Genomic DNA, 9,327 nt, shown 5'->3' on the forward strand with positions numbered 1-9,327 from the left:
AGACAACACGAGATGGAATGCTACAAGTGGTGCATAGTATTTCTCCGGTGTTTTGACGGCACATTCACCGTTTCACTCACACACTCACATACTGATGGCAGAGGCTATGCAAAGTACCAGGCTGTCCATTTCTTTCTCATACAACCACCTTCACACACTTAAACAAAATGTTTGGGGTTCAGTGACTTTCTCAAGGACACTCCAACATGTGACGTGCAGGAGCTATATGAATCACACTCCAATTCTACTGACAGAGATACTGTTCCCTTGATTTCATCATTACTGTAGCCTCATGGTTGTGAAATTTAAATAATTTCTTCCAAGGATTTTTGCACTAAAATCTTTCATTACAACTATTGTATACAGTTGCCATAGGAACAAGTGCTATTCTGGTGAAACAGCAGGTTTATAAAAGGCATTGTTTACTCATTCTCACACACAGTCAATGTCACTCTGCCCTGCAGTAATACAGCACACTATAAATAAAGTTATGATTTCTACACTCATGGAATTAGTTTATTTGTTATTTTTTCGGTTCACATGAGTTGATAAAAATAAAGTACTTTTTCAAATCTTTTTTGTCAGTGGTCCTGTGAAGATACTTAAAAAGGGCTTTCAAGATTTGGCCTCTTTTGCAACTCTCAAAACACAAACTTTTAGTCACAGTTTAAGAGGATTGAATTAGAAAATAAACAGTGATGGTTATTCTGCCTCTTTTTTATTAAGCCGGGTCATGGATCAGCTCGGCAGTAAGAGCTGCCTCTCTGGCCCCCAAGCAGCTCTTCATTAAAGCTCCTGTAAGGAGTTTTTCCACTAGTGATGAAACATACTGAAACTGATATTGATGTCTCTTTATGACCTTCAAGAAACAATAAGACCATTAGCACAGAGTTAAACCAGTTACTTGTGGTTATTTTTAATGTCTGAAACCACTGACAGTGGGTAGGCACCAGTTTTCATTATCAAATGCACAATGCAGGAACAGCCTGTTTTTTATACAATTTCCATGGCATAAATTGTCATGGGCCACATTTGTCTGTGAAACTAAAGCAGGATGGGTTATTATATTAACACACTACTTAGCATAGGACAAAATAAGCAGAGAAGTACTAGTAGGTACTGCTTTTTCCACAGGGGGCGTCAAAATTGTTAAAAACTGAAAATTCCTCACAGGAGCTTTAAGCACCACTTCTAGATGTTATATAGTAAAGTTAAGCAATATTAAAATATGGATGGTTATGTATTTGGTTTTAAAGCATCTTAACAATAAAAAATAACTTATAATACGTCTTGAAATTAAAGAGTACTTTTGAGAATTCATCAGCTCCCATTCTTTAAATATAGAGCTGACATGTTTGCCGCTGACACTCACAAAGAGAGTACCACCTGGCTCATTAAAACAGATGTAGAATGTCTGTGGCTCCGAGAGAGCTAACCTCTAACCCTCTTTACCTCACGAAGAAGCACATGCAGAAAAACATTGAGTGACATCATACATTCCTGTCAATGGTTTTATACAGACATGGGATGTAATGGTCCTGTTCTAATGTGCCAACAAAGGTGGACTGAGAAAGAACCCAAGGAAATCAATTTGTTACCAATGCAAAATACAAGTTATATAACAAATACCATGGCAGTGTGAGAACCCAAGCAGCAAAATCAAATTTGAAGATCTATTGGTTCAGAGAAAAGGGTTTATATGTCTCTTGAATTATGCCAGAAATAGTGGGACCAAGCGACAACTCCGGTCTTAAAATATGAAGCCTATGCAGAAGTGTTAAAAACTGCAGTTCATAGAGCGTCCACTTAAGGCTGGCTGCAGAAACACTAGAAACCACAAACACACCCATTCAAAAGGACAATCTTAACAGCAGAAATAAACATGTTTACAGCCTAGTTCAAAAATGGCTTCAGTCTGAAAAGCTAATTTCTCTATCAAGCACACATTGTACGGGGGGTTATTTTTCCAAACTGGTTTTTGAAGATGTTAAACTTACAAGTTTTTCCCAAATATGGGCATGGCTGACTTGATTGACAGGCGGGCACCTTGTAGCTGTTAGCGAAAAGGCCTCTTTACCTCAAACTACCTCAGCAAATGTTAGCTTGTGTTCAGCATTTCCAATATGGCACCCGTCGGTGAATGGCTTCAAAACAGGGCTTCAGAAACATATGGGTGACATCATGGATACTACATCCATTTATTATACAGTCTATGAGTGGAACACTGTGAGTTTAATTAGATTTAAAATTGAAGTTCAAACATTTTGAGAGGATGCTTTAATGCTTTGAATACTTTGAATAATTCTGTAACTTGGTCTGCTGTTTGGATGTATGGATGATATAGTTATAATAGATGTCCTGAGTTAAATTCATAACAACAATGCTTAAAATGTTGCAGTTAGATTGATGAAAGCCCAAATTAAAAGAAACAAAAATAAAAAAATGGTCATTAGGTCATTTTTACAGGTTTATGTTATTCTGAGAGAAGTTTTGATGTATTTTGTAAATATGTTATTAATATGGAGTAAAATTGTGTAAATTGAAAGAGACACCATGAAAACAATGACCTCATTATTTCTCAGAAAATGTTATCAATCGGCACATTTCCGAATTCCAGCTGCTTGTAACACTCTCATGATGTTTCTCATGTTTCTCCAGCGTGACCGGTTTCATTAAAACTATACAAAGTTGTTGACGTAGTCAGATAAAGTTGACTGTTATGACTCTGTGTGTTGAAATCTCATCCCATTGATTGAATAAACAGAATAGACCTGTCACTGTTGAGCCTCTTTTAAACCTGCACAGCAGAGTCCCAGTCTCCATCAGTCCATATTGTGCTGATGGACACCTGCCTACTGTTAATTAGCTGTCATTCAAAGGATGATATTTACAGTTCAGCAGCAGCCGTCCAACATAATCCCCCACACACATAAACTTAAATGCAGTAAATGAAAAAGGTCTTTTCGTACCAACATGGCCTTGATTGATTGACTGCACACTGCGATGTTACCTCTTAACACAATTCAATTCACAATTCACAGAGTCTAAAAACGCTTTTATTTTTTGCAAACAGCTGTGAGATCATTTAATTTGTTTCCTATGCAAATCAAATCATGTGTGGGATACTACCTGAAATACAATGCCTCGGACATTTGACGGACAGGTGAATGCACACACACACAATTACCACGCCCTCACTGGCAGAGGGAGAAAAAATGATTTCTTAAGCTGGGTATCACTCACACTGAGCACACACACACACACACACACACACACACACACACACGTGCACACAAAGCAGCTGTCTGAGGCAGGCAGGGTCAAACGATGGTTAATTAGTCCCGTCACCTGCTCAGGTCATCACACCTTCAGCTCTGCTCGGCTGAATAATAATCCTGCAATATTAACACTGTCACGTCGACTGGGGTGTTGGAGTGAACCTGTTGTTGATATAATACATTACATCCTGCTGTCTTACTTCTCTAACACACACACACACACACACACACACACACACACACACACACACACACACACACACACACACACACACACACCCTGCTTCCCCAGCCTACTGAAGGGCCAGCAGTAACTGTCACTTTTCACTAATGACTGCTACGGCAATGTGTGTGACAGGTCTCCTCTCTGTCTGTATCCTCACAGTAAGATCACATGTGATTCCTCAGCTTCTCGCTTCCTATCTGTTGCTGCTCTCTATAAATTATATCAAATGTGAAACACTACATAACTGGACTGTCAAACTGTGAACCAGTTTGAAATTTACTCTCTGAAATGTGTCTCATTAGCTCAGTGTGTCTGCAAATTCCAGCAGCAGGAGTTAATGATGTATTGAGAATATGCACAGGTTAAGAAAAGGTAGATTTCAGCATCAAAGCGTGTGCCAGGAGGCTGTTTAGTGTTTGTTTCTCAGAGTCCCTCTGTATGGAAAACAGACAGGTGCTTCACGGAAGCACGGTAAAGTAAAAATGATTTCCCATCTGTCTGTTCCATAGAGAGATAAGGGGTCTGTCTTATCTGAGATGGAGCGCGTCTTCCTGCTCTGGGAACCTTTTAATGGTGCAGAAAACCTGCCTTCCGCCCTGAAACTGCACCGTGGAGTTCCCATTTCCAATAGCCTGTGACCACCTGTCCTTACTGAACACTTTTCCGGTTTTCTTCTGCTATTTTTCAGATTTCCATATTCTTGCAATTGGATTAAATTTCCTTTAAACATAAAATAGTATTCATGTTAAAAAAATATTTTAATGGAGGGAAATATAACAATTCGAGTCTGGAGATTTCTTAGACACGAGCCAGTATACACAAAGACACGAGGGGATAGAGGGCTGGATAAACGCCAGCCAAGCCTCATTAGCTTCTTGCTGCTTTTCTGGAAAGACAGGCAGAGCGAAGCAGGAGGGGGAGAGAAAATGGGGGAGGTTAGATAAGCAGAGGGGAGTTGAAAGAGAGTGAGAGGAGGCAGAAGGAGAGGAAAACCAGGTTCATGAGGGGCGTCAGCAAAGCAGAGCCCAGGACGGTGACCTGTTGGATTAAGACTATTAGAAACCCATCTGGGGCTGCTTGACCACTTCACTGGCGGATCCTCCCCCAGCAGCCGCTCAACTGACCCATATTGACACAATACACCCTTGGGACACACACAGACTAACACACATATTTACTGTCTCTGTTGGAAAAGATGAAATGCTTCATGTCAGTCCTGAAATGCTGCATGTGGCTTTCCTTGACAGATGGAGTGGTGATGCATGAGTCAAAAATAGAAAGCTATAATATTCTATACAAGGGTATTATGTATAATAAACCCACAAATTCTGGTCAATTAAAGTCACCTTGGCTGCATTCACACACATTATCCTGGTAATCACAGAATATCCACTTTATTTTGATTCACTCGTTCACCACACACACTAAAATATAACAGGTGAAAACACTGTTTACTTATTCATCCAAAACTGTTCGTTGTTTGCATGTGACCTATTTCTTTTTAATCATTACTTTGTACACATTTTAAAAAGTAAGAGTATAACATCACATGTATTGTCTCACAAAGTTTGAAGTGTCCGTTGAAAAGCCAAAAGCAGCTGAAAATCAATTTAAACACAGAGAGAACTCAAATTGGATTAATTTACGCCTGATGAATTGTTGATGTGTATATGATCATTGAAAGTATTTGCAGTGGAATTATGTCTCTTGATTCCATGTCCATGGTGTTTTGTGTTGGGAGGCCACATAAAACAATAGACGGCCCTAGAGGGATGTTCATGCATTTTATTTACTCTGTTTTCCATCATAACGGAATAATCTCTGAACTTTCCTTGAAATCTTGACTTATCATCACATGATCATGACTCGTATCATCAGAGTTTCAAAAGCACAAATAATCATATAAATTGGCTTATTACTCGTTTTTCTTACTGATCTTCGGGCTGTGTAAAATGATTGATTCTGACGGTTAAAACCCCTTGACAACCCCTTTACGACGGTTATTAACTTTCACTAAAACGAGAAACGCCAGAGGTAAACTGATCACACGTCATGTCAAATCAATCAGCAGAAAAGAGTTCCAGAACATTTTGCTTCTGCTTGTTGACACCACAGAAAGTAAGATGAGGTAAAATCGTTTCGGTTCCCATCAAAACAATGCATCAAAACAATGCATCAAAACAATGCATCAAAACAATGTGGCTAAGTTTCGGTTAGCATGCTAACTCAGCAGGCTACGGACATTTTCGTACTGGATCCTGTCCAGCAATATTAGTAATGGTGGTGAAGCTGGTACTGCAACTTTAAGTTACCGGTCGCTGCAAAAAAACTTCAACCATGATCGGTGGTGATAATAGCGGCAATGTTCAAATTTATGACATTTGCCTCTTTTATTTTTAAAGGTGCGTGAACCGCAGAGCTCGGAGAAGAAAGAGAGCTGAATGAGGACAGTTTAATGTGAAATCAACTGAAACAGGCAGATAAGAATCCATCGCCATGGTGAGCCTTGTCTGTATTTTGAATAAGAATAAAATCCCAACAGGGTGAGACAAGACCCCTACGCTAACCCTTACGTAATGTACCCCATAAGTGTGGACATTGGTGGCATAGTGACCATAGTGTCTATTGATTTGTTTCCCAGATTGCCACAAAATTATCTGCATTGTTATCTACAGGTAATGAGACAAATCAATCTGTTATAATAGGATAACCAGCTGTGTTATCCCAAGACATGAGGAAAATAAATTGAGATCTCATAAAAAATGATTTTAACACATTATGAAAGGGAAATCAGTGTTCCTCAGGGCTTGCACAGTTTGAAGACAAAAGTAATATACCTTTTGGTGAAGTTATGAGCCTTGTTTTTGACTTTCTGATTGATCACCTTTTAAGCTATGTTTCTTGACAAACCTATATCAGGCCTGCTTTGACCGTTACAACATGTCAAAGGCATTCTGATACATCAAACACTGAGCTTCTTGTCACAATAACAAAACCCAAAAAATCTTGGTTATGAATCATTTCCTTAAATCATCGGCCAAAACATTTTAAATGAATAGTTTTCACTAACATCGTCTGCATAGATAGAAAACTGGTAAAGAGACAAGGAGAAGGTATTGTGTGTATTCACTCGGGTCACAGACCACAGACAGTAAATCAATGTGATGCCTGTTGGGTCATGGAAGTGAAACATTTTTTAAAGGTTGAACAGAGACAATCAGAAAGAGGCTGGTGAGTTAAGTATGGAAAATTGAACAGTGAATACTTAGAATCTTCTAAAATGTAAAACCATTTTCTAGAGTACAAAAATGTACCCACTGAGAGAGTATCTGGATGTGATGTGTAGTTGTTCTGGCCCTCATGGCATCCTGGGCGTTTCAGGGGTGGCTATGCCCCCCCCCCCCCCCTTTAAAAAACCTGATTGGGGCTGTGCTGCAACAGACTTCTTTGCATTTTAACGTTACACACTTTTCTTTTGTTAGCCCCTTAAACTGGGACTTGAAGAAACGTATTTTGTTTAGTCCTCTGAGATTGTAAACTGATTTAATTGTTGCCACTTATGTCACTTTCTAAAGTAAAAACAAAAAATACTCAACAATATAACATATTTTGGATACCTTCATGTTTTTCATTAAATATGAAAAGTAGGGTAAAAATGCTATTCATCATGTATGCAAACACACTAGATGTTGTCCCTGCAAAAGTCACTGCCCCAGTTTGGCTATCTCAGTCATAAAAGTCTGGCTCTGTCCCCGCATGGCACAAAATTCATCAATGTAATTTCCATTTTTTTTTTTGTCTGCACATTTATATGATTTCATTGATCATTGCATACTCACTCACTGATTTGCTGATATCACTGGTTATCACTGGGAATTAAAAAAAAATAATAGTTTTGAAGCTCTTTGAAAATACTTTGGTTTGTGTCGACTTTGGGAACCCTGTGGACAAATCTTAACTTTTTACTGATGTGGTTCTGTACATGTGTAAGAAGTATCCTACTCTTATTTTTAAAGCCAGCGATATTGCATAAGAGTGCTTGGCAGTATGATGCAATTCAGTTTACATGACACCTGCCCAGCAGCAGTGGCTACAAGCGTCTAAAAATAACTATAAAGAAGTTATTAATCTTGTCTCTGATAGTTTTGCATGCTTCTGTGGGTCATACAGAGTTATCAGTATTCGTGTCAGTCACTCTTTACCACCTAAACCCACTCATGGCATGAACTTTCAGTAAAGGTTTGAATATTTTAACATTGAACAGCATTCCGTTTTTTCCCTGCATTTTTGCTGCGATCTTTGTTTTCTCAAAAAGTGTCACAAATTCCATATGGACTCACAACTTTTCTTTGTTCCTTCTTCCTTCCAACAAACATCTCATTAGCCCATTTTGCATCGCTAAAGATCTATCCCTTTCTGCAAACTTTTGTGGGTGGTTTCTTTGGTTTGAGTTCATCCTTGGCGGCTGTAAAATGCTTCCACCAGCTTCAGTTTCCGAGCCGTGAAGAGCCTCACTACATGAGAATATGAGCTGTGGGGCTCATCGCAGACAGACGTGCTCCCAGCTGAATCACTCCACATCAAACCCTTCAATCACTCACCATTTACTGGGCTAAGCACAGATGAGAGGGCTACCCGCTGCTTCTCACACACATTTGTGTACACACAAACCTGCTGCATAAATGCTCATCCACAACAGAACTAAATTTGGGATGCTGAGACCCACTTACACGCACTGACATGCACAGGCAAGCACATCCACACCCACACACAATTATATCAAATCAGCAGCTTTTAAATATGCACTGTCTGAAAAAACAACAAATGCAAAAGAGAAATATTTATTAAATTGATATCGCTGCTTTTGTGTGAATGATATAGCCTGCATCAGTGAAATCGTGTGTGTAAGTTGGTGTGTGTGTCCCTGTAGTGTCACCATAGGGATGAGGTGATTAGTGATATCTATCCAGCAAGTCATGTGCATGCACATCATTACCATACCTCCCTCTACCCCTTCTCTTTCTCCTCTCCTCTCATCTCTGCCTCTCTCTGGGGTGCTTCCTTTCCCAGCTCTCCTTAAGTGTTTTAACGTGTTAATAATCATTAGGCACTGTGCAGTCAAGTGGGAGAGGAACGGGTGGTTGTGTTGGTGCTGGTGGTAGGGGGGTTTGGGGGGGGGTAATGATTGGCTGACCTTTGACCTGTGACCCCAGACTCCCCTCCTCCGTCTCCCCCCTCTGTGTTGAGAGGCTGGCCTCTCATCTTGGGGGTCCATCAGGGACCTATTAAGGGCTGTCTCACACTCCGCCACCTCACTTAACTCTGCCTTGTCAATATGCTGCAGCATGTGTGTGAGGGACGGAGAGGCAGAGTTTGTGTTTATATTCACCTCCCTGTCTCGGAAGCCAGTCTCTTCTCCCCCCTCTCTCCCCCCTCTCTCTGTCGATCACTCTTATTTTTTGCCTCATTTTTCTCTCTCTCTTTCTCTGTATTTCTCTGTGGCTCTCTCTTTCTCTCCCTCCCTCCCTCCCTCCCTTCGTCCCTCTCGCTGCGTCTGTCTTTGGAGATGCTAATTCTTGGTCCAGGGAGACTAGATGAAACAGAGCTGAGTTTCTCTCATTAGCTGACACAGATGCCGAGGCGTGTGGACCTGAATAACAACACTCTGGCAGGCTGCTGCCTCCTCTTCCCTTCCACATGCTCTGTTGAAGATCTCACATTCCAGCCATATTCCCCACAAAGCTCAGAGTGTGTGTGTGTGTGTGTGTGTGTGTGTGTGTGTGTGTGTGTGTGTGTGTGTGTGTGTGTGTGTGTGTGTGTGTG

The sequence above is a fragment of the Notolabrus celidotus genome, chromosome 16, assembly GCF_009762535.1.
Source record: "Notolabrus celidotus isolate fNotCel1 chromosome 16, fNotCel1.pri, whole genome shotgun sequence".
Taxonomy (NCBI): domain Eukaryota; kingdom Metazoa; phylum Chordata; class Actinopteri; order Labriformes; family Labridae; genus Notolabrus; species Notolabrus celidotus.